The 27,615-nt window shown below is 41.1% G+C and overlaps 1 long non-coding RNA gene across 1 annotated transcript; it reads left to right on the forward strand.

Moving 5' to 3' along the window:
• The first annotated feature begins 12,726 nt into the window (after window positions 1–12,726).
• Window positions 12,727–19,205, forward strand: LOC120856155. The gene is made up of 3 exons (XR_005719397.1): window positions 12,727–12,739; window positions 17,162–17,163; window positions 19,120–19,205. It is a non-coding gene; the product is annotated as an uncharacterized LOC120856155 (long non-coding RNA).
• Window positions 19,206–27,615: the final 8,410 nt, after the last annotated feature.

Raw genomic sequence — 27,615 nt, forward strand, 5'->3', positions numbered from 1 at the left:
AAGAGCCTGGAGCAAAATCATGGGGTCAGGAACAAAAGCAAGAGAATTGAGCATACCCGCTAAACACACCACCAGCTAAGGGGCAGGCAAAATACCTAAGCCACCCCTCCACCAGACCCCTGGACATACATCTACCCTCACGTCCTGAAAGGAATAAGCTTGCGCGCACTCATGGAGTGGCAAGGTGCAAGCAAGGGAAACTGTTGTTCTTATTCCCTGCTGCTGCAGCAGGGGCCCCAGTAAAGCCTTGCCTGTATTTCTTGTCTGGCTTCTGATCAATTCCTATTGATTGGGGAAGGCCAAGAACCTTGGTGGATATCATATTCAGTCCTAATTTCTGGTACCTACAAGTGTGACCTTATTTGGATATAGGGTCTTGGTAGATGTAATCAAGTTAAGATGAGGCCATACAATGGGTAAGTGTAGCACTAAATCCAATGACTGGTGTCTTACAAGAAGAGGGAGATTTGGATACAGAGACGCAGGGAAGACTATGTGATGATGGAGGTGGCAATTGGAGTGATGCAGCTACAGGCCAGGGAATGCAAAGGAATATTGGTAACCAGCTGGAGCTAGGAAACAGTTATGAAACATTCCTCCTCAAAGCCTTCAGAAGAAACCAGTGCTGCCAACGCCCTGATTTTAGACTTCCTGCCTCAGAGCTGTAAGGGAATAAATTTCTTTTGTGTTTGTGGCACTTTGTTACAGCACCCTTAGGAAACTAACACAGGTACTATACGGGTTAGCAGCAGCCTCAAGAGTAATATTCTCCTCTACCCTCATGTCCTGGTAGAAGATATAGAAAACCCAGGGGCTCAAGAGATCCCAGCAGAAGTAGTTATAGGTACTACTACTCAAGAGTGTACTGGAAGTGCCTGTTACACCACCTTCGCACAGCGAGTAAACAGTATTTTCCAACTGTAGTAGTTCATAGAGGACTGCCAATAAAATGAGTGACAACCTTTTCTTGGTTTGAGAAGATGAGTGGGGCACACGTTAGACTGGAGCCTCTGCATCTGCTGTTCTTTCTGCTTTCTGTCTCCCAAGCTCACTTATGTGCCTCCTCTGAGAAACCACATCCCCCTCTGTTTTCCTTTGTCATAGAACTTACTGTGCCAAATTGTAATTTTCTGAGTACTTGTGGGGATAGATTGTCCAATGACACTGAACACAATTTTTTTTTTCTGTGAAATAAACCAAGCAAGAACTAGGGAAATGTGCAGGAGGAATCTGGAGACCTACTTAAACGAAGGAAATGAGACTCTAATAGTTTCACTAACAAGATTCAGAGTTACTGAAATGTGTTGAGGTAAACCAGAGTAGCTATGAACACAGGTCAATGATGGGGAAGGGTTGGGAGTCCCTGGAATGTCATTCCTCAGAGAAGTGTACCCTGACTCTATCATACCCCTCAACTTGTTTTATTTTCATTAATAATCATGAAACTATTTTATTTGTTTGATGAAAGTTTCACAAGAGTGGGGATCTTGCCTGTTTTGTTCACTGCTATACCCTCAGAGCCTTGGGCAAGTTACTTAACCTCTGTTTTACTTAAACCTCTCCTTTGTAAATCATGCCAACCTCTTAGGGTTATTGTGAGGATTAAATGCATTAACATAGAGCTTAGACCAATGCCTGGCACATAGTTGATAACTGATACTGGGTAGCATTTATATTGTGCTTACTATGTTCTAGGTACTAGTCTAAGCACTTTACATATACAATTGGCCCTCCATATATGTGGGTTCTTATCCACAGATGCAATGAACAGCAGATTGAAAACAGAAAAAAAAAAAAAATCCAGAAAATTCCAAAGAGCAAAACTTTGTCACGTTTGACAACTATTTACATTGTATTAAGTATTATAAGTAATCTAGAGATTATTTGATGTACACTGGAAGATGTGCATTGGCTATGTACAAGTATTATGTCATTTTATACAAAGGACTTGAGCATCCACAGATCTTGGTATCCTCAGCAGTGCTAGAACTGATCCTTCATGGATACTGAGGAGGACACTACATCAATTTAATCGTCAAGACAATCTTATAAGACTCCCATCTTGTAGATAAGGAAAAAGAGAAGTTATTTAATTTATCTAAGACAACACAGCTGGTAAATGCAGAGCAGACACTGAAACCTCAGAGTCCCAGTGCTTCACCATGACACCATTTGTATCTTCTAATATAAATCCTTTCAAATGAACAAAATCACCAAGAGAATGGAAAAAGATGGAACCACTGGACTAGTTCAAAAATCAAGACAAGTATTGAAGGGGAATGGTTGTTGGGAGTCTGTGAGGCAGTGATACTGAATTTTCAGCTATTTTATCTTTCTGTAGGGGTTTCCCTGGTCAATCTTGTGCCTGGGAAAATGGCTGTGAGGGTTAACTTATAAAGCAGTAAGGAGTAATGCAATTCTTGACTGAGTGTAGCACTGGGATGGGATGGTTGTCTTTCTTCACATCCTAAGAGCCTTGAAAACCTAGTGAGGGATTCTCCCAGGGGCGAGAGCAGGGACTGGTGCTGGAGACCCAGCCATTTCATCCCATGAAACATACCCAAAGCAACTCACTCCAGCGATGACAGAAGAGGAGAGGATCTCTCTTCTCTCGACTGCCCATGTTTCAGCCCCCTCTCTGGCTTTGACAGCTACACCAGTGCTTTATAGGACACTACTGGGCATTCTTTAAGAAATAAACTGCTATGAGACCCAACCATTTGTCTTTACCACCAGTAGAAAGTGAGTTACTGAAGGCCAGGGAAGACAGTTTTACTTCTATCTCAAATCCCAAGTCCGCCACAGATTACAGCACTTTAAGGGTGCTCAGTGGCTATTTGCTGAATGAAGAGAATTGAATGCTCTTGGTCAGCAGATGGGATGATGCCTAGACAAGGCAGCTGCTATCTTAGATTTTTAGTTGAAAGGTGGCAAATGGCGATGGCATTTTGGAAGGGTGTTGAGAAGATGAAGAGATCACAATCAAGCTAGTTCTGGAGGAAGCCATAAGAAAGAAATAATGGTTTGTCAGTTCAGTTCAGTTGCTCAAGTCATGTCTGACTCTTTGCGACCCCATGAATCACAGCACGCCAGGCCTCCCTGTCCATTACCAACTCCCGGAGTTCACTCAGACTCATGTCCATCGAGTCAGTGATGCCATCCAGCCATCTCATCCTCTGTTATCCCCTTCTCCTCCTGCCCCCAATCCCTCCCAGCATCAGAGTCTTTTCCAGTGAGTTAACTCTTTGCATGAGGTGGCCAAAGTACTGCAGTTTCAGCTTTAGCATCAGTCCTTCCAAAGAAATCCCAGGGCTGATCTCCTTTAGAATGGACGGGTTGGATCCCCTTGCAGTCCAAGGGACTCTCAAGAGTCTTCTCCAACACCACAGTTCAAAAGCATCAATTCTTCGGCGCTCAGCCTTCTTCACAGTCCAACTCTCACATCCATACATGACTACAGGAAAAACCATAGCCTTGACTAGATGGACCTTAGTCAGCAAAGTAATGTCTCTGCTTTTGAATATGCTATCTAGGTTGGTCATAACTTTTCTTCCAAGGAGTAAACGTCTGTTAATTTCGTGGCTGCAATCATCATCTGCAGTGATTTTGGAGCCCCCCAAAATAAAGTCTGACACTGTTTCCACTGTTTCCCCATCTACTGGCTATGAAGTGATAGGACCAGATGCCATGATCTTAGTTTTCTGAATGTTGAGCTTTAAGCCAACTTTTTCACTCTCCTCTTTCACTTTCATCTAGAGGCTCTTTAGTTCTTACCTTTCTGCCATAAGGGTGGTGTCATCTGCGTGTCTGAGGTTATTGATATTTCTCCCGGCAATCTTGATTCCAGCTTGTGCTTCATCTAGCCTAGCATTTCTCATGATGTACTCTGCATGTAAGTTAAATAAGCAGGGTGACAATATACAGCCTTGACGTACTCCTTTTCCTATTTGGAGCCAGTCTGTTGTTCCATGCCCAGTTCTAACTGTTGCTTCCTGACCTGCATACAGATTTCTCAAGTGCAAGTCAGGTGGTCTGGTATTCCCATCTCTTTCAGAATTTTCCACAGTGTATTGTGATCCACAGTCAAAAGCTTTGGCATAGTCAACAAAGCAGAAATAGATGTTTTTCTGGAACTCTCTTGCTTTTTCCATGATCCAGTGGATGTTGGCAATTTGATCTCTAGTTCCTCTGCCTTTTATAAAACCAGCCTGAACATCTGGAAGTTCACGGTTCACGTATTGCTGAAGCCTGGCTTGGAGAATTTTGAGCATTACTTTACTAGCATGTGAGATGAGTGCAGTTGTGTGGTAGTTTGACCATTCTTTGGCATTGCTGGTGGGCATAAATTTAAAGCACTTCATGGCCAAAGGCCTTTTAAAAATCCTTCCCTCAAACCTCCGGAGTCTGCTTAAGTTGAAGAATCTTTTTTTCCCTGTTTTTCTTTAAGGATAAGCTGGCAGCAGTATCCAGCGTCCACCACCAGGCACTTATAGGGAACTGTTTTTCCCAGTTCCCAGTTCTTACAAGAAGCGCCTAGATCACAGTTTTGCCTACGGAAACAGAAGTCTCTACCTTCTGTATTGGTGTCTTTCTGCCTTTCATAGTGTATATACAAAATACCCGGGAATCAGCTGGTAATTGTCTAAATACTTAGGTTGTCTATGCATAATTCAATAAAGTGACTCTTTAAAAGAGCAGCTAAAAATAAAAGTACCTATTTTTTCATATATGTTATTGTGTATGTATATATTTTACTCATTACATAAGTAGATTTCTTCACATCATATGAAAAAATGATTCTAGAAATACTTCTGCTCCATAAACATGCTTGTCCTCAGCTGATTAGAGCTGCATAAATATCCCTTGGATGCTAAGATCAAGGTCATCTTCCTTAATCTGTTCCCCTTTGCAAAGGCAACCACCTTTCATGTAACAAGTGTCTTCATGCTATCTTAGAGCCTTCTTTCCCCCATTCTTCTACCAACATTAAAATAACCACATTCTCAGTCCTGATGTATGATAGATGATAATAAATTATTCTCCCATTGAGATGATCTGAAAAGTAATGGATTAAAATATATTTTCTCCAGGGGAACTAATATCAAATAAGAGCCTTCAGGAACTGAAGTCCTTAAGGGTAGATTCTCAAGCTCTGTGGCAGGCCAGCAGAATACACTGAGAATCCAGGAAAGGATTAATACATACACAGAAACATTTTTTTTTTTTTTGTCACAGAAAGCATTTACAATCAGTTGGGAAAAGATGGACTATTCACTAACTGGTTATCTATATGGAAAAAAAAATCTGATCCCTACCTTATACTATATACAAGTATCAGTACTAGCTAGATTTAAGACTTAAATCTCAAAGCATAATGTAAAACAACAGAACTTTCAGAAGACAAAATAGGAAAATATTTTTATGACTTCAGGTTAGAGAAGGATCTTTTTAAATGGGAACTAAAAGTGCAAGCCATGAAGGAAAAAAAGTCTAATTTAAGATAACCTTATTCTGAGTGAAAAAACAAATCTAAGGGGGAGAGGATATTGATAACATACCACTGACAAAAGAAAGAGAGAAAAACTCAACAGTAAAATGAGCAAAAGGAAAAATACCATTGTATTAAGGCCAAAAAGCATGAGAAAAGATGCTCAATTTTGTTAGAAACAAGAAAGTGAAAATTAAAATCACAAATCACTATTTCTCACCTACGGCGGAGCCTGGTGGGCTGCTGTCTATGGGGTAGCACAGAGTCAGACATGACTGAAGTGACTTAGCAGCAGCAGCAGCAGCACACTGACAAAAATTAGAAACTCAGATAACCAGGTATTGGTGAAACTGTAGTGACAGGAACCCTCATTTAATGCTAGTTGGTGTTTAAATTAGTAGGACTTTGGAAAACAGTTTGGTATTATATATTTAACTTGCACACATTGCATGACCTAGCAACTGCATATGTATATGCATTCTTGTGCTTGCATAGAAAGAGATATACATAAGAATTCTAAAGCAGTATCATTTATAAAAACAAAAAGCTAGAAATAGTCCAAATGTCTGTCAACTATAGAATGGATAAGTATATCATGGTAGAGTCATACAATGGGCTATCATACAGAACTGAATATGAATGAACTTTACCTGCACACTTGGGACTCCCAGGTGACTCAGTTGTAAAAAATCTGCCTGCCAGCAGGAGATGCAAGAGACATGGGTTCAACCCCTGGGTCAGGAAGATCCCCTGGAGGAGGAAACGGCAATCCACTCCAGTATTCTTGCCTGGAAAATTCCATAGATAGAGGAGCCTGGTGGACTATAGTCCATGGGGTTGCAAAGAGTTGGACACAGTGACTGAGCACGCACACACGTAGCTATACAATTGAACTATTTTAATGAATAAACAATAAAGGTAACAGAAGAATAACATACTAAATGGTTCCATTTATGTAAACTTAACCAGGCAAATCTAAGCAATATATTTTGCCCAGATAACTTCAGTTTGACCCTCCAGATTCACTTTCCACACTTCTATTTCCAGGAGGCTGCACTGAGTGGACTGAATATATGGGCCCTTTATGACTTGTAGCTTCTGGTTAGATTTGGCTGATGGGAGGCGCAAGCAGAAGATTGGAGAGGTAGAAGCAAGTGGGGTTGAGTGTTTATTCTCTGGTACCCTTGCTGTGGGTTGCTATAGGGAGGCTGGATTCCCTCCAATGAAGGTCTTAGCTCCTATCAGGAGGCTCTCTCTGTCTGGCTTCCTGAAACCACCTCCACTACTCTTGCTTCGAGCCTATGGTGATAAAGAGCACTGTTACTAGCCTAAAGATAATATCCTGTTGTTGTATTCTTCTGTATCCTGCCTGCACCTTTGTAAATAATTCCTTTAATACACTCTCCTCAAATTATACTAATTTGAGTGTGCCATCTGTTTCCTGCCAGGACCCTAACTGATACAATATTGTTTGGGGATACAGAGACACTGTGGTAAAACTTACAAGGAAAAGCAAGGGAATTATTAACATAAAATTCAATCTAGTTATTACCTCTATGGGGGAGGGAAATATGATACAAAAGAGCCACATGGGGGACTCATGTACTGGTAATATTCTATTTCTTAAACTAGGCTGTTTGTGGATGTGTATTTGCTTTCTGATTACTCTTTAACACAATTATTCTTTAATATGTTGTAGATAACCTTTTGTATGTATGATACATCTTACAGTAAAAATTAAAATAAAATATAATAAACTCCCACTAGAATGAAAGATTGTGAGGACAGAGCTTTTTGTCTTGTTTTTTTTTTTTTTTTTTTTTTGCTAGAATGGTGCTGACACTAGAAATTACAAAAATATGTGTTTGAACAACTTAATGGATATCCAACTTTGGCCTAGGACCTCCCCGTCCATGATAGGGAGTCAAGGAATTTTTTTAAGCTCTGAATCCCACTGTACAAGCTAGGAAGAGCTTTCCTTGTTCTGTCTTCCTTTTTACATATTCCACAGACTCTGTCTCTTTCCCTCTCTTCTTGGTGACTACCACAGATCTATAAAATGGATAAGTATATCATGGTAGATTCATACAATGGGCTGTCATGCAGAACTGAATATGAATGAACTGTACCTGCACACTTGGGACTCCCAGGTGACTCAATAATTCTGTTTTGGGTTATTCTGTTCCCCTTCTACCCCATCCTTCTCCAATCCAATTCCAGAATTAAATATACTCTCTCTTCATCTTTCTTTCTCCTTAGACCACAAATTCAAAGAGTCATTTTGTTTAAAGGATTTTATTACCAACCATTTGGGGGGACTAGAACAGGAATACAAAACAAGAAATATTTATATATGAAAGTCTTGGTTCCTTGGCTGTGATCTGAATTCCTTGTAGGAAGTCAGGTTAGGTTTTAGCCCTTCCTTTTTGACTGTTCTTCCTGTGGGTTTGGTCATTACAACCCACATTGGGTTGGTCCTTGGAGGAACGAGCTTGGAGGAATGACAGTGAACAACCTGCTTCTCTGAGGACTTTCAGGGAGCATCATTTCTCATTCTAGAAATTATTCATTTGAAAGTGAAAGTGCTAAGTCGCTCAGTCCTATCTGACTCTTTGTGACCCCAAGGACTGTACCCCACCAGGCTCCTCTGTCCATGGAATTCTCCAGGCAAGAATACTGGAGTGGGTAGCCATTCCCTTCTCTAGGGGATTTTCTTGACCCAGGGACTGAACCTTGGTCTCTTGCATTGCAGGAAGATTTTTTACTATCTGATCCACCAGGGAAGTCTTATTTAACATGCCCTGATAGAATAGCAAGAAGAGATAAGAAAGCCTTCTTCAGTGATCAATGCAAAGAAATAGCGGAAAAGAACAGAATAGGAAAGACTAGAGATCTCTTCAAGAAAATTAGAGATACTAAGGGAATATTTCATGCAGAGATGGGCTCAATAAAGGACAGAAATGGTATGGACCTAACAGAAGCAGAAGATATTAAGAAGAGGTGGCAAGAATACACAGAAGAACTGTACAAAAAATATCTTCATGACCCAGATAATCCCAGTGGTGTGATCACTCATCTAGAGTCAGACATCCTGGAACGTGAAGTCAAGTGGGCCTTAGAAAGCATCACTACGAACAAAGCTAGTGGAGGTGATGGAATTCCAGTTGAGCTATTTCAAATCCTGAAAGATGATGCTGTGAAAGTGCTGCGCTCAATATGCCAGCAAATCTGGAAAACTCAGCAGTGGCCACAGGACTGGAAAAGGTCAGTTTTCATTCCAATCCCAAAGAAAGGCAATGCCAAAGAATGCTCAAACTACTGCACAATTGCACTCATCTCACACGCTAGGAAAGTAATGCTCAAAATTCTCCAAGCCAGGCTTCAGCAATACGTGAACGGTGAACTCCCTGATGTTCAAGCTGGTTTTAGAAAAGGCAGAGGAACCAGACATCAAATTGCCAACATCCACTGGATCATGGAAAAAGCAAGAGAGTTCCAGAAAAACATCTATTTCTGCTTTATTGACTATGCCAAAGCCTTTGACTGTGTGGATCACAATACACTGTGGAAAATTCTGAAAAAGATGGGAATACCAGACCACCTGACCTGCCTCTTGAGAAATCTGTATGCAGGCCAGGAAGCAACAGTTAGAACTGGACATGGAACAGACTGGTTTCAAATGGGAAAAGGAATACATCAAGGCTGTATATTGTCACCCTGCTTATTTAACTTATATGCAGAGTACATCATGAGAAACATCGGACTGGAAGAAACACAAGCTGGAATCAAGATTGCCGGGAGAAATATCAATAACCTCAGATATGCAAATGACACCACCTTTATGGCAGAAAGTGAAGAGGAACTAAAAAGCCTCTTGATGAAAGTGAAAGTGGAGAGTGAAAAAGTTGGCTTAAAGCCCAACATTCAGAAAATGAAGATCATGGCATCCAGTCCCATCACTTCATGGGAAATAGACAGGGAAACAGTGGAAACAGTGTCAGACTTTATTTTTCTGGGCTCCAAAATCACTGCAGATGGTGGCTGCAGTCATGAAATTAAAAGACGCTTACTCCTTGGAAGAAAAGTTATGACCAACTTAGATAGCATATTCAAAAGCAGAGACATTACTTTGCCGACTAAGGTCCGTCTAGTCAAGGCTATGGTTTTTCCTGTGGTCATGTATGGATGTGAGAATTGGACTGTGAAGAAGGCTGAGTGCCGAAGAATTGATGCTTTTGAACTGTGGTGTTGGAGAAGACTCTTGAGAGTCCCTTGGACTGCAAGGAGATCCAACCAATTCATTCTAAAGGAGATCAGCCCTGGGATTTCTTTGGAAGGAAGGATGCTAAAGCTGAAACTCCAGTACTTTGGTCACCTTATGCAAAGAGTTGACTCATTGGAACAGACTCTGATGCTGGAAGGGATTGGGGGTAGGAGGAGAAGGGGACGACAGAGGATGAGATGGCTGGATGGCACCACTGTCTCGATGGATGTGAGTCTGAGTGAACTCCGGGAGTTGGTGATGGACAGGGAGGCCTGGCGTGCTGCGATTCATGGGGTCGCAAAGAGTCGGACACGACTGAGCAACTGAACTGAACTGAACTGATAGTGGGTAATGGGATAGCTAAGAACAGGCAGATCAGCATAAGAAAAACAAAACTATAAATCAGCCTCTTTCAAATTTTTTCTCACGGAGTAGAATATTCATTGCCAAAAAATAAAAATTAGAAAAGGAGAAGCAGAGGGTGTCCTATAGTCAAGCAAGTTTGGGAAATGCTGCATGTTACATTATCCTTTTCGAGAATCAGAATATATGTTACCAAATTAATGACCCTGAGAACCAGCTGTATCTCTCTCTCACACACACACATATATACACATTTAGTTGCTAACTTGTGTCTAGCTCTTTTGTGATCCCTTGTACTGTAGCTTGCCAGACTCCTCTGTCCATCGCATTTCCCAGGCAAGAATACTGGAGTGGGTTGCCATTTCCTTCTCCAGAGTATCTTCCTGATCCAGGGATCGAACCTTAATCTCCTGCATTGGCAGACAGAGTATTTACCACTGAGCCACCAGGGAAGCTGTGTGTGTGTGTGTGTGTGTGTGTGTGAGTGTGTGTGTGTTTACAGGGTTCTATTTTCTTCACATCCCTGCCAACACTTATTTTATGTCTTTTATTTTTATAATAGCCATTTTAACAGTTGTGCAATGATATCTTGTGGTTTTCATTTGCATTTCCCTGATGATTGGTGATGTTGAGCGCCTTTTCATGTACCTTTTGGCCATCTGTATGTCTTCTTTGGAATAATGTCTATACAGGACCTCTTTCCTTTTTAAAATGAGATTCTTTGCCTTTTTACTATTGAGTCATGAGTTCTTTGTGTATTTTGTATATTAACCCCTTATCAAATATATGATTTGCAAATATTTCCTCCCATTCTTTAGGCTGCCTTTCATTTTATGAATTGTTTCCTTTGCTATGAAGAAGCTTTTTAGTTTGATGTAGTTTCACTTGTCTATTTTTATTTTTGTTGCCTTTGCTTTTAGTGCCAAATTCTCCAAAAATCATGGTTAGATCAATCAATGTTAAAGAAATTATTCCTTATGTTTTCTTCTAGGAGTTTTGTGGTTTGGTGTCTAAGACTTTGATCCATTTTGAGTTGATTTTTGTGTAAGGTGTAAGATAAGAGCTTCATTGTTTTGCATATGGATGTCCACTTTTCTCAACATTTATTGAAGAGACTGTCCTTTTCCCATTATATATTCTTGATACCTCTGCTATAATTGATCATATATGCATGGGTTTAATTCTGGCCTCTATTCTATTTAATTGACCTGTGTGTTTTTATTCCAGTATCATACTGTTTTGATTACTGTAGCTTTGAAATCAAGAAGTATGATGCCTCCAGCTTTGTTTTTTCTCAAGATTGTTTTGGCTATTTAGAATCTTTTGTTGTTCCAAACAGATATATAGTCTACAAGATCAAGCCTGAATGTATTGAAAATTAAGATTTCTTTTGTGAATTAAAGTGCAGGTGATTTACAATGTTGTATTAGTTTCAGGTGTACAGGGAAGTAATTCAGTTATATGTATATATAACTGCATATATATATAACATGCATGCTAAGTCACTTCAGTTGTGTCCGACTCTTTGTGACCCTGCAGACTGCAGCCTGCCACGCTCCTCTGTCCATGGGATTCTCCAGGCAAGAATACTGGAGTGGGTTGCCATGCCTTCCTCTAGGGTATCTTCCCGACCAAGGGATTAAACCCTTGTCTCTGACCTCCCGTGCACTGGCAGGCAGGTTCTTTACCACTAGTGCCACCTGGGAAGCCTATATTCTTTTCTAGATTCTTTCTCATTATAGGTTATTACAAGATATTGAATATACTTCTTTGTGCGATGCAGTAAGTCCCTATTGTTTATTTTATACACAGTAGTATATATCTGTTAATCCTAAACTCCTAATTTATCATTCCCTTCTCCTTATGTAATCATAAATTTGTCTTTTTTTTCAGATTTCACATATAAGTAATGTCATATGATATCTGTCTTTGACTTATTCCACTTAGTATGATAATCTCTAGGTCCATTCATGTTGCTGCAAATAGCATTCATTATTTCATTCCTTTTTATGGCTGAGTAAAGTATATTTGTTTTTCAGTTGCTAAGACATGCTCGACTCTTTGTGACCTCATGGACTGTAGCATGCCTATACATATATATATATATATATATATATATATATATGCCAAATCTCCTTTATCCTTTCATCTGTCAATGAGCAGATGAATTTAGGTTGCTTCCATGTCTTGGCTATTGTAAATAGTGCTGCTATGAACATGGAGGTGCAGATATCTTTTCAAGTTAGTGACTTTGTCTTTTCTGGATGTATGCCCAGGAGTGGAATTGCTGAATCATATGATAGTTCCATTTTTAATTTTTTAAGGAATCTCCATACTGTCTTCTATAGTGACTGCACCAATTCCATAGTGACTACATTCTTATCAACACTGTACTAGGGTTCTTTTCTCCACACCCTCTTGAGAGTTAAGTTTTTAACAAGCTTAAGAAAACAAACATTCAAAGTGATCCTCTGAGAACAACAGAAGCCTAATCTATATCCTTAGAATCTTGGGATGCTAAGTAGACTTCTAGGAGTCCTGTTTGTATGGGTACCCAATGGGCTCCTTGGGAGAAATGATAAATATGCCTTTTGGAGAAAGGGGTGTAGACAAGAACTGCCTCTGTTCTCTGGACTGAAGAAGGTAAAGAAAATAAAGTGAATTAAAGATTTTCTCTCATAACTGTATAGTCTTCTCCAAGTAGAAGTGAAATTTCCATTACTAAGGAATATCTATTGAAATTTCCTCTGTTCATCTGGCTCGTTTTGTAAAACGAAAACCAACCAGCCAAACAAAACCCCCTGAGCTCTCACAATGGAGTAATATCAGCAGTGGCTTAAATGGAGACAGGACTTATTCTGTCAAGACTAAAACAGAGTGGGAAGGAGGCTCAAGAGGGAGGGAATATTATATATTTATAGCTGATTCATGTTGTTGTACAGCAGAAACCAACACAACATTGTAAAGCAATTATACTTCAATTAAAAAAAACAGACTTCTCTGATTGTTCATTGATTAAGAAGCCGCCTGCCGATACAGGAGACACGGGTTTGATCCCTTTAAGCCCATGCATCACATCTACTGAGCCCTCACATCTACTGAGCCCAGGAGCCCTAGAGCCAGTGGTCCCTGAAACAAGAGAAGCCACCACAATCAGACGCCCGAGCACTGCAACCTGAGAGTAGTCCCAGCTCACTTCAGCTATAGAAAGCCCACACACAGCAACAAAGACCCAACACAGCCAAAAATAAATAGACAAACAGGACTCAACTAGAAAGGCTTTTCTTTCCCCCCACTAAAATCCAAAATTCTTGTTCAAGAACAGGACATATATTCCCGTGGCTCTAGCTCCACCTTGTGCTTAATCAAGAAATCACCTACTTCCCATCAACTGGGGAGTTAAGTATGTTTATAGTCAGGATGTTTATAGTCAATACTTGACAACAGTTCCTGATAACATATTAATTAATACTTTAGGCCAGGCTCTGTATACATGATATTCAAGAACTATGGCATTTAAACCTCGTAACAACATTATGAAAGATGTATTTTATAGATGGAAAACCAATGTTGATAGTTTACCAGAGTTTGTCATGTCTGACTCTTTTTGACCATATGGATTGTAGCCTGCCTACAGGCACCTCAGTCTGTGGGATTCTCCCGGAAAGAAAACTTAAGAGGGTTGCTGTGCTCTCTTTCAGGGGATCTTCCCAACCCAGGGATCAAACCTGCATCTTCTGCATTGCGGCAGATTCTTTATCCCTGAGCCACAGAGAAGCCCCTTGCCAGAGTTTAGCACTTTTCAAAGATCATACAGGCAGGGAATTAATTCCCTGGTGGTCCGATGGTTAGGACTCTGCTTCCACTGCAGGAGCCCTGGTTCAGGAACTACGATATTGCAAGCCACATGGCATGGCCAGGAAAAAACCATACAGGTGGCAGTTAGGACTTAAACCAATCATTTCTAGGCTTTTCTTTTCAATCACAACTGTCTGCTTATAAACTAAGGCACACGTACATCACATACATTTTTTTCCCTTTACAACACACATATAAACACATATCTTATTTAATCCTCTATTGCACGGATTTGCATTTTCAAGAAATGGATGATCCAAAGCAACAAATTAATGTTTAAATGACAGGCATTAGATTAGAGCATTGAATTGAATTGAAGTCGCTTAGTCATGTCCGACTCTTTGCGACCCTGTGGACTGTAGCCCACCAGGCTCCTCCGCCCATGGGATTCTCCAGGCAAGAGTACTGGAGTGGGTTGCCATTTCCTTCTCCAGGGGATCTTCCTGACCCGGGATTGAACCCAGGTCTCCCGCATTTCGGGCAGATGCTTTAACCTCTGAGCCACCAGGGAAGCCATTAGAGCATTAGGCCCTAGAATTAGGCTGATCTTGGTGATAAAATGGTATATTGGAAAAGCCAAGAGATTTGCTCATTTGAATACCTGCTCTACCACTTGATAGCTGTGTGGCCTTGGGCAAGTTACTTAAGGTCACTGGCCTCAGGTCCCTTAAGTGAATTAAGAACCAATGGACTCAAATGATGCTAATTTTCGTAAATCAAACTCTGGCTTACTTTTCATAGAAACTAATTTCTAAAAGTTAACATTATCAGTAAAGAAAGAATCCTGTTGGAATCTGGTGATTGATTTTTAGTAGGTGGAAAAATTGGTCACATGATGAGTTGTTAAAATGCTCAGTGCATCTTTGAGAAGTGAAACTTTAAGAACATACACATAATAGAATAGTCCCCCCACCCAAAAGATGTCCACATCTTAATCTCTGGAATCTAGGAACATGTTCAGACACACAGCAAAGGTTAACTAAGGTTGCAGAAGGTATTAAGATTGCTAAATCAACTGACCCTAAAATAGGGAGATTATCTTGGATTATCTGGGTAGGTCCAACTTAATCATAAGGGATTTTTAATAAGTGGGAGAGTCTGAGGAAGATGTAATTGTAGAGGAAAGGCATTGAGAGATGCACTGTAGCTTGTTTTGAAGATGGAGAAAGAGGAACATGAGCAAAAAAATGTAAGCAGCTTCCGGAAGCTAGAATGAGCAATAGAATAGATTCTCTTCTAGAACCTTTAGAAAGAAATGCAACTCTGCTGACTTTAATTTTAGCCCAGTGATACCTGGGGTCAGGGTTCTGTCCTACAGAATTGTAAGATAATATATATCTGTGCTGTGTTAGCCACTAAGTTTGTGGCAATTTGTTATAGGAGCAATAGAAAATATACACTATCTATGACCATCGGTGTGTCCAGACTTCTTACCTGTTTCCTATGGTGGTGTGGAAAAGGCACTGGACTTGGAATCTAAAGACTAAGCATCTCAGTTCTGCTTTTAAATAGCTGTGTGACTTCCAGTGAATCACAGTTCCTCTCTAAGTATGTTTATCATGGCCTGGCACCTACCTCACAGAGTTGTTATGTACCAGAAGGGAGATAATGGATGTGTAGGTGCTGTAAAAACTATAAAGCATTCTATATATGACAGGGATTATTATTTACAGTGCCTAATACATAGTTGATATGCAAAAAAATATTTGCAAAGTGGGATGTGGAAACTTGATTGCCAGGTACCTGGGAGAACAAGAGATCATATCTGATACCTGCTCTTAAGTTTTGTTGTTGCTGTTTAGTCAATAAATTGTATCCCACTCTTTGCAACCCCATGGACTGGAGCCCACTAAGCTCCTCTGTCCCTGGGATTTTCCAGGGAAGAATACTGGAGTGGGTTGCCATTTCCTTCTCCAGGGAATCTTCCTGACCCAGGGATCAAACACAAGTCTTCTGCATTGGCAGATGGATTCTTTACTGCTGCGCCACCAGGGAAGCCCTCTTAAGTTAATTAAACATATAATTATAGAGATAACATATTCAGAAGAAGATTTAAACTGTAACTCAAAATTTACATAATAACACAAGAGAAGTCACAGGGTTACATATGATTAAGCAACAAAGAAGTGATATAAAACAAATATGTATCCCTATGGAATGGATGGTACGGGTGGGATGAAAGACTCAAAGAAGGATTCCAGCAGGAAGAAGGTCTTGAGCAGGATCTTGGAAGGTGTGATCAGATGGAGAACAACTGCTACCATTATACCTACAAAGCACTGTTTTTCTACACACAATTCCTGGAATCATATTTTACATTTAGGACACTGGCATGCAGTTCCAGTGTTTCAAATGGTATTCTTTTTGATCCCCTTGGTAATGTTTTTTTCTTTTTTAAAAATTTCAAACTCACAGAAAATTTGTAAAAACAGTACAAAGGAGGCCTTCCCCCTCCCCGAACCTTTTAGAATAAGTTATCCATATGATGCCTCACCACCCACAAATTATCAATTATATAGGGCTTCCCTGGTGGCTCAGCGGTATATAACATTATGATAACATTATATCAATTATCATATATAACCTTGTAAGTTCTCTTGTGTTATTGCCTTATATAAACTTTGAGTTATAGATTAAATCTGCTTCTGAATATATTATCTCCATAATGATATGCTGTAAACAATTCAGAGCAGATATCACATATGATCTCCTGTTCTCCTCCAAGTATTTAGCATTTTTCCACATCCCACTTTGCAAATATTTCTTGCATATCAGTTATGTATTAGGCACTGCAAATAATAGTAATAATTCTCTTTATATATAGAATGCTTTATAGTTTTTTACACCTATACATCCATTGTCACGAAATTAACATCTATGCATTACTATCGGCTAATCCACAGATTCCATTCAAGTTTATCCAACTGCCCCAATAACATCCTTTATAGTGATGCATTTAATTTTCAAATCTCATTAATCTTAAAGTAAAACAGTTCCTGAACCTTTGATTTTCATAACCTTGACCTTTTAAAGATCACATAAATTATTTTACAGAATATTTCTCCCAATCTGTATTTCTGATGTTTCTTTTTAATTAGATTCAGGTTTTACATTTTCAGAGGGACAGCACAGAAGTATGTTGTTTTTTTCCCTCAATGCATACCATTCAGTTCAGTTCAATCGCTCAGTCGTGTCCGACTCCTTCTGACCCCATACACTGCAGTATGCCAGGATTCCCTGTCCATCACCAACTTCTGGAGTTCACCCAAACTCATGTCCATTGAGTCAGTGATGCCATCCAACCATCTCATCCTCTGTTGTCTCCTTCTCCTCCCACTTTCAATCTTTCCAAGCATCAGGATCTTTTCAAATGGGTCAGCTCTTCACATCAGGTGTCCAAAGTACTGGAGTTTCAGCTTCAACATAAGTCCTTCCAATGAACACTCAGGACTGATCTTTAGGATGGACTGGTTGGATCTCCTTGCTGTCCAAGGGACTCTCAAGTCTTCTCCAACATCACAGTTCAAACGCATCAATTCTTTGGCATTCAGCTTTCTTTATAGTCCAACTCTCACATCTATACATGACTACTGGAAAACCATAGCCTTGACTAGATGGACCTTTGTTGGCAAAGTAATGTCTCTGCTTTTTAATATGCTGTCTAGGTTGGTTACAACTTTCCTTCCAAGGAGTAAGCATCTTTTAGTTTCATGGCTGCATGAAAATCACTATCTGCAGTGATTTTGGAGCCCCCCAAAATTAACATCTGCCACTGTTTCCCCATCTACTTGCTATGAAGTGATGGGACCAGATGCCATGATCTTCGTTTTCTGAATGTTGAGCTTTAAGCCAACTTTTTCACTCTCCTCTTTCACTTTCATCAAGAGGCTCTTTAGTTCTTCTTACCTTTCTGTCATAAGGGTGGTGTCATCTGCATGTCTGAGGTTATTGATATTTCTCCCAGCAATCTTGATTCCAGCTTGTGCTTCATCTAGCCTAGCGTTTCTCATGATGTACTCTGCATAGAAGTTAAATAAGCAGGGTGACAATATACATCCTTGACGTACTCCTTTTCCTATTTGGAGCCAGTCTGTTCCATGTCCAGTTCTAACTGTTGCTTCCTGACCTGCATACAGATTTCTCAAGAGGCAAGTCAGGTGGTCTGGTATTCCCATCTCTTTCAGAATTTTCCACAGTGTATTGCAATCCACACAGTCAAAGGCTTTGGCATAGTCAATAAAGCAGAAATAGATGTTATTCTGGAACTCTCTTGCTTTTTCCATGATCCAGCAGATGTTGGCAATTTGATCTCTAGTTCCTCTGACTTTTCTAAAACCAGCCTGAACATCTGGAATTTCACAGTTCATGTATTGCTGAAGCCTGGCTTGGAGAATTTTGAGCATTACTTTCCTAGCATGTGAGATGAGTGCAATTGTGCACTGAGCATTCTTTGGCAATGCCTTTCTTTGGGATTGGAATGAAAACTGAACTTTTCCAGTTCTGTGGCCACTGCTGAGTTTTCCAAATTTGCTGGCATATTGAGTGCAGCACTTTCACAACATCATCTTTTAGGATTTGAAATAACTCAACTGGACTTCCATCACCTCCACTAGCTTTGTTCATAGTGATGCTTCTTAAGGTCCACTTGACTTCACATTCCAGGCTGTCTGGCTCTCAGTGAGTGATCACACCATCATGATTATCTGGGTCATGAAAATCTTTTTTGTACAGTTCAATTTGTTCATTACTGATGCTGTGTTCACTGATTAAATGGTACTTGCCAGGCTTTTTCTTTGTGAAATTGTCCTTTTCTCCTTAATTACTAAGAGTTTTGCAGGGAGTTACTTTAAGACCATGCAAATTTCCCATTCTTCATCAAATTTTCACCAAGTTAGCATACATAGATGTTTCTTGGTTATTACTGTTACGATCATCAAATGATTTCCATCATGAATGGAATTCCTACAGTCATTATTGCAAAATGCCACTGAAACAAAAAGTTTTCTTTTCTTTTCTCCCTATTTATTTCTTTATATCAGTTCAGACTCATGCATTCCTATTCTATACAATGGATTATAATCATTTATCATCATTATTTATTTTGATTTTTTTCAAGTTGTCCCTATTCTGCTCCTGTGGGGAGCAGAAGCTATTCTTTGTGTTGTTTTGACAGGTCTTCATCATTCTCTGAATATTTCCTTATTTTCTGGTATACAAGATGTTTCAGATTCATGTTGTACCTTCCCTGCCCTAGAGCCTTGAAATCAGCCATTTCTCCAACAAGCCCTGGTTCCTTTCAATGGAAAATTGCCTTTTAGTGGAGAGCAGCATTTAGAAACAAAGACAGACGTATTAGATATGCTCATTGCTTTTGGGGTGTCACTGCTCCCAGGCCCTCTCAGCAAACATGGCTTGAAAATGTTATGCATATATGTACTCACATATGCATGTATACATGAACATCCACCTCTATATTTACATCTAGCAATTAAAAATTGTCAGCCCACATGTGATACCCACAATTCTAGTCCAATACTACAGATTTCATTCTGATTCGTATCTTTTCATATCTGTAACTCCCTTCTCATGCAGTGAGGAAACTGGCTCCCATTATCTTCAGTATATTTACAAATCTGATAAATCACTCCTGTATGTAACCAATCTCCATTACCACCACTGCCCTCTCCCCTCACCCTCCTCATTCTGCTAGGACTCTGACACATTGCACCCTCAGCCCACGTATTCACCCTCCTCATATGGCTCATGCTCTAACACCTGGGTGCAGGTTTCTATCTTGATTAGCCCCACTTATGCAAATGGCTTTTAGCCATAAATATTCAGAAAGGAAGGGAAGAAGAATGATGGAAAACCAGACTTTCTTTTTTAAATTGAAGTATAACTGATTCACAAAGTTGTGTTAGTTTTAGGTTCACAGCAAAGTGATTCAGCTATATATGCATAGCTGAACTTGAGCAAACTCTGGGAGACAATGGAGGACAGGGAATTCTTTTGTGCTGCATTACAGAGTTGGACATGATTTAGTGACTGAACAACAACAACACACACATATACATATATATACACACACCACTGAGCCACCAAGGAAGCCCTGTATATGTTAATCTGAATGTAATCTTGGGGCTATGGGGTTGAAAGAAGTAGACATGACTCAGTGACAAAACCACCACCACCATCTCTCTTCTGAATCCCTAGGTCTCTTGAAACTTCAGTTTTCCCTCCTTTTTCCTGTATTGTTCATTTTTTTAATTCAACAAGTATTTACTGAATATCCTCTATATGTCAGATGCTATTGTTGATGTTGGGTATATGGGGGAAGAAAAGACAAAGTACTAATTCTCCAATGGACCTTATAAAATAGAGAACATACATAGACAATAAGCTAATGGACAAATAATGTAATTTCAGATAATAAGTGTATGTGAAATAAATTCAGATAATGTGTGTGTGTGTGTGTGTGTGTGTGGTGTGAGTCACTCAGTAGTGTCTGACTCTTTGTGACCCCATGGATTGTAGCCCACCAGGCTCCTCTGTATGAAATTCTCCAGGCAAAAATACTGGAGTGGGTAACCATTCCCTTCTCCAAGGGATCTTCCAGACCCAGGGGTCAAATCCAGGTCTCCTGCATTGCAGGCAGATTCTTTACTGCCTCAGCCACCAGGGAAGCCCTTATTTTAGATAGAATGGTAAGAGAAGGCCTCTCTTAAGAGGTGACATTTGAGCTGACATACAATGGTGAGAAGGAACCAGTGATGCAAAACGTAAAGGAAGAACAGTCCAAGCAAAGGAACAGACATAATGATCCTAAGGCAAGAAAAACCCTTATATTTTGGAAGACATTAAGAAAGCCAGTATGAATGGAGCAGAGGGCAGAATGGCAGTGAAGTCACTCTGTCGTGTCCGACTCTTTGAGACCCCGTGGACTGTAGCTCACCAGACTCCTCCGTCCATGGGATTCTCCAGGCAAGAATCCTGGAGTGGGTTGCCATTTCCTTCTCCAGGGGATCTTCCTGACCCAGGGATAGAACCCAGGTCTCCCACATTGCAGGTAGATGCAATAAACATAGAGGAAGAACAGAAATCATATACGAGTCTTATAGGCTACGAAAAACAGCTAGATTTTATTCAAAGTGATAAGTCACTGATAGGTCTTAAAAAGGGGAGTAATATGATCTCATTTCTGATTCATATATTTTAAGTATCATTTTATATCTTCACATTTTCCCTTACAGGCTGAATCTCAAAATCTGTCTCTTTAGATCAGAAACCAGGAGCACTTACAAATGAGGAGTATTTGTAACAGATAAACTAGTGATAAATGGGCTTTCCAGTTGGCTCAGTGGGTAAAGAATCTACCTGCCATGCAAGAAGTGTGGGTTCAATCCCCGGGTCAGGAAGATCCTTTGGAGGAGGGCAAGGCCACCCATTCCAGTATTCTTGCCCGGAGAATCCCATGGATAGAAGAGCCTGGCGGGCTATAGTCTCCATAGGGATGCAAAGAGTTGGACACAACTGAAATGTCTGAGCATGCATGCACACAATTTGTGGTAAAGAATCCACCTGTCAATGCAGGAGATGCAAGAGACAAGGGTTTGATCCCTGGCATGGGAAGAGACCCTGGAGAAGAAAATGGCAACCCACTCTAGTATTCTAGCCTGGAAAATTCCATGCACAGAGAGCCTGGCAGCTACAGTCCATGTGATCACAGAGTCAGACATGACTGAAATACACAGGAGCACGAGGAATTCACATCTGTTTTAGAGTTACTCTTAACTTATTTTGAAGTTTGAACACCAAATTATTCCTAGAAGTATGCTTATAGTACAGGAGAAAACTACTTTTAGAGTCACAAAAATTCCTTGGTTATGTTTTGCACATGTTTAGTCTCACAACAGAAGATTCTACAAGAATATGCCTACTTCCTGACCTAGATACAAGGCTACCAAACGTGGAGTGGGCAGGACATTAATAACTAAAGCTCCAAAGGCATAACTGCCTAGAGTGTGGGCCCAGGACTTAACAGTAAATATGTTGTTTACCTATTTCCTCTTTCTGTGCCTTTCCTCCCACATTTAGCAATGTCTTCATCCACCCCAGGTTCATGGTGATCTGAAGGTGGCCATGGGGTGCTTCAAAAAGGGGAAATCAGAACAAATCCATTCACAAAATGGTGCTTATTTTAAATTTCTCTCAAGGGTATTACTGGCATTCAGGAGGAGTTGTAAAGACAACACTGCATCATTAATAGGGAAGTTTTAGACACTAAAGTAAAATAGATAACTCTGCACTCTTACTCGACTTAGAATCAACATTCCACATTTCCAATTTATCCTCTTGTAAGCTTCAAGAGAACAGGAAAACTTCTTGTTCATTACTCTGTTTCCAGTGTCTGGTACATGTTAGAGCTCACTTTGTTGGCTAAATTAATAAATGAATGCCTAATTACAGACTGTTACTATATTTCAATAGTAATATAGTAATAGCCTGTTACTACAGAGATGGGAATACCAGATGACCTGACCTGCCTCTTGAGAAACCTATATGCAGGTCAGGAAACAACAGTTAGAACTGGACATGGAACAACAGACTAGTTCTAAATAGGAAAAGGAGTACGTCAAGGCTGTATATTGTCACCCTGTTTATTTAACTTATATGCAGAGTACAGTCAGCTCCCGGTCTTGTTTTTGTTGACTGTATAGAGCTTCTCCATCTTTGGCTGCAAAGAATATAATCAATCTGATTTTGGTGTTGACCATCTGGTGATGTCCATGTGTAGGGTCTTCTCTTGTGTTGTTGGAAGAGGGTGTTTGCTATGACCAGTGCATTTTCTTGGCAAAACTCTATTAGTCTTTGCCCTGCTTCATTCTGCATTCCAAGGCCAAATCTGCCTGTTACTCCAGGTGTTTCTTGACTTCCTACTTTTGCATTCCAGTCCCCTATAATGAAAAGGACATCTTTTGGGGTGTTAGTTCTAAAAGATCTTGTAGGTCTTCATAAAACCGTTCAACTTCAGTTTCTTCAGCGTTACTGGTTGGGGCATAGACTTGGATAACTGTGATATTGAATGATTTGCCTTGGAGATGAACAGAGATCATTCTGTCGTTTTTAAGATTGCATCCAAGTACTGCATTTCGAACTCTTTTGTTGACCATGATGGCTACACCATTTCTTCTGAGTGATTCCTGCCCGCAGTAGTAGATGTAATGGTCATCTGAGTTAAATTCACCCATTCCAGTCTATTTTAGTTCGCTGATTCCTAAAATGTTGATGTTCACCCTTGCCATCTCTTGATCACTTCCAATTTGCCTTGATTCGTGGACCTGACATTCCAGGTTCCTATGCAATATTGCTCTTTACAGCATCGGATCTTGCTTCTATCACCAGTCACATCCACAACTGGGTATTGTTTTTGCTTTGGCTCCACCCCTACATTCTTTCTGGAGTTATTTCTCCACTGATCTCCAGTAGCATATTGGGTACCTAATGACCTGGGGAGTTCCTCTTTTGGTATCCTATCATTTTGCCTTTTCATACTGTTCATGGGGTTCTCAATGCAAGAATACTGAAGTGGCTTGCCATTCCCTTCTCCAGTGGACCACATTCTGTCAGGCCTCTCCACCATGACCTGCCCGTCTTGGGTTGCACCGAAGGCAGGGCTTGATTTCATTGAGTTAGACAAGGCTGTTGTCCTAGTGTGATAAGATTGACTAGTTTTCTGTGAGTATGGTTTCAGTGTGTCTGCCCTCTGATGCCCTCTTGCAACACTTACCATCTTCCTTGGGTTTCTCTTACCTTGGCGTGCGGTATCTCTTCACGGCTGCTCCAGCAAAGCACAGCCGCTGCTCCTTACCTTGGATGAGGGATATCTCCTTACCGCCACGGTTCCTGACCTTCAACGTGGGATAGCTCCTCTAGGCCCTCCTGTGCTGCGCAGCCACCACTCCAGGCTGCCAGCCCTGGCCTCGGGCGTGGGTGGCTCCTCCCAGCTGCCGCCCCGGGCCTCGGGCTCGGGGTGGCTCCGCAAGGTCACCGCCCCTGGCCTCGGGTGCGAGGTGGCTTCTCCTGGCCACCACTGACCTCGGACGTGGGGTAGCTCCTCTCGGCTGTTCCTGCGCCATCGCAGCCTGGCACTCTAGGCCACTGCCCCTGACCTCGGACGTGGGGTAGCTCCTCTCGGCCGCGCTTAGTGAGCCGGCTAGCAGCCGCCTGCGCTTAGTGAGCCGGCAAGGGTCTAGATCTGATAGATAGAGTGCCTGATGAACTATGGAATGAGGTTTGTGACATTGTACAGGAGACAGGGATCAAGACCATCCCCATGGAAAAGAAAGGCAAAAAAGCAAAATGGCTGTCTGGGGAGGCCTTTAAATAGCTGTGAAAAGAGGTGCGAAAAGCAAAGGAGAAAAGGAAAGATATAAGCATCTGAATGCAGAGTTCCAAAGAATAGCAAGAAGAGATAAGAAAGCCTTCTTCAGTGATCAATGCAAAGAAATCGAGGAAAACAACAGAATTGGAAGGACTAGAGATCTCTTCAAGAAAATTAGAGATACCAAGGGACCATTTCATGCAAAGTTGGGCTCAATAAAGGACAGAAATGGTATGGACCTAACAGAAGCAGAAGATATTAAGAAGAGGTGGCTAGAATACACAGAAGAACTGTACAAAAAAGATCTTCACGACCCAGATAATCATGATGATGTGATCACTCATCTAGAGCCAGACATCTTGGAAAGTGAAGTCAAGTGGGCCTTAGAAAGCATCACTAAGAACAAAGCTAGTGGAGGTGATGGAATTCCAGTTGAGCTGTTTCAAATCTTGAAAGATGATGCTGTGAAAATGCTGCACTCAATATGCCAGCAAGTTTGGAAAACTCAGCAGTGGCCACAGGACTGGAAAAGGTCAGTTTTCATTCCAATCCCAAAGAAAGGCAAAGCCAAAGAATGCTCAAACTACCACACAATTGCACTCATCTCACATGCTAGTAAAGTAATGCTCAAAATTCTCCAAGCCAGGCTTCAGCAATACGTGAACCGTGAACTCCCTGATGTTCAAGCTGGTTTTAGAAAAGGCAGAGGAACCAGACATCAAATTGCCAACATCCGCTGGATCATGGAAAAAGCAAGAGTTCCAGAAAAACATCTATTTCTGCTTTATTGACTATGCCAAAGCCTTTTACTGTGTGGATCACAATACACTGTGGAAAATTCTGAAAGAGATGGGAATACCAGACCACCTGACCTGCCTCTTGAGAAATCTGTATGCAGGTCAGGAAGCAACAGTTAGAACTGGACATGGAACAACACACTGGTTCCAAATAGGAAAAGGAGTATGTCAAGGCTGTATATTGTCACCCTGCTTATTTAACTTCTATGCAGAGTACATCATGAGAAATGCTGGACTGGAAGAAACACAAGCTGGAATCAAGATTGCTGGGAGAAAAATCAATAACCTCAGATATGCAGATGACACCACTCTTATGGCAGAAAGTGAAGAGGAGCTAAAAAGCCTCTTGATGAAAGTGAAAGAGGAGAGTGAAAAAGTTGGCTTAAAGCTCAACATTCAGAAAACGAAGATCATGGCCTCCAGTCCCATCACTTCATGGGAAATAGATGGGGAAACAGTGGAAACAATGTCAGACTTTTATGTTTTTGGGCTCCAAAATCACTGCAGATGGTGGCTGCAGCCATGAAATTAAAAGACTCTTACTCCTTGGAAGAAGTTATGATCAACCTAGATAGTATATTCAAAAGCAGAGACATTACCTTGCTGACTAAGGTCCGTCTAGTCAACGCTATGGTTTTTCCTGTGGTCATGTATGGATGTGAGAGTTGGACTGTGAAGAAGGCTGAGCACCAAAGAATTGATGCGTTTGAACCCTGGTGTTGGAGAAGACTCTTGAGAGTCCCTTGGACTGCAAGGAGATCCAACCAGTCCATTGTGGAGGAGATCAACCCTGGGATTTCTTTGGAAGGAATGATGCTAAAGCTGAAGCTCCAGTACTTTGGCCACCTCATGTGAAGAGTTGACTCATTGGAAAGGACTCTGATGCTGGGAGGGATTGGGGGCAGGAGAAGAAGGGGACAACAGAGGATGAGATGGCTGGATGGCATCACGGACTCGATGGATGTGAGTCTGAGTGAACTCCGGGAGTTGGTGATGGACAGGGAGGCCTGGCATTCTGTGATTCATGGGGTCGCAAAGAGTTGGACACGACTGAGCGACTGAACTGAACTGATACAGAGTACATTATGAAAAACGCTGGGCTGGAAGAAGCACAAGCTGGAATCAAGATTGTTGGGAGAAAGAACAATAACCTCAGATATGCAGATGACACCACCCTTATGGAAGAGGAACTAAAAAGCCTCTTGATGAAAGTGAAAGTGGAGAGTGAAAAAGTTGGGTTAAAGCTCAACATTCAGAAAATGAAGATCTTGGCATCTTGTCCCATCACTTCATGGGAAATAGATGGGGAAACAGTGGAAACAGTGTCAGACTTTATTTTGGGGGGCTCCAAAATCACTGCAGATGATGATTGCAGCCATGAAATTAAAAAACGCTTACTCCTTGGAAGAAAAGTTATGACCAACCTAGACACCATGTTGAAAAGCAAAGACATTACTCTGCCAACAAAGGTCCATCTCGTCAAGGCTATGGTTTTTCCAGTGGTCATGTATGGATGTGAGAGTTGGACTGTGAAGGCTGCTGAGTGCCAAAGAATTGATGCTTTTGAACTGTGGTGTTGGAGAAGACTCTTGAGAGTCCCTTGGACTGCAAGGAGATCCAACCAGTCCATTCTGAAGGAGATCAGCCCTGGGATTTTTGGCCCCCTCATGTGAAGACTGACTCACTAGAAAAGACTCTGATGCTGGGAGGGATTGGGGGCAGGAGGAGAAGGGAATGACAGAGGATGAGATGGCTGGATGGCATCACTGACTCGATGGACGCGAATCCGAGTGAATTCCGGGAGTTGGTGATGGACTGGGAGGCCTGGCGTGCTGCGATTCATGGGGTCGCAAAGAGTCGGACACGACTGAGCGACTGAACTAGACTGAACACATATATAGCAATAGTCTGGTGAACTGCAAGATCAGAGGTCTCTTTATAAAAGGAAAAACAGGTCACACTTTAGGATGTGGCCTTTGATTCTAGTCAGAAAATTCCAATTATTGTTTGAATTTGAAGCTTCCCTACTGTAATATATATATGACCAATCTAAACATATCAAAAAGCAGAGACATTACTTTGCCAACAAAGGTCAAGGCTATAGTTTTTCCAGTGGTCATGTATGGCTGTGAGAGTTGGACTATAAAGAAAGTGAGCAGAGAATTGATGCTTTTGAACTGTGGTGTTGGAGAACTCTTAGAAAACCTTGGACTGCAATGAGATCCAACCAGTCCATCCTAAAGGAGATCAGGCCTGAATACTCATTGGAAGGATGTTGAAGCTGAAACTCCAATACTTTGGCCACCTGATGCAAAGAGCTGACTCATTTGAAAAGACCCTGATGCTGGGAAAGATTGAGGGCAGGAGAAGGGGACGACAGAGGATGAGATGGTTGAATGGCATCACCAACTCGATGGACATTGGTTTGGGTGGACTCCGGGAGTTGGTGATGGACAGGGAGGCC

This window comes from Oryx dammah, unplaced genomic scaffold, assembly GCF_014754425.2.
Source record: "Oryx dammah isolate SB20612 unplaced genomic scaffold, SCBI_Odam_1.1 HiC_scaffold_28, whole genome shotgun sequence".
Classification (NCBI taxonomy): domain Eukaryota; kingdom Metazoa; phylum Chordata; class Mammalia; order Artiodactyla; family Bovidae; genus Oryx; species Oryx dammah.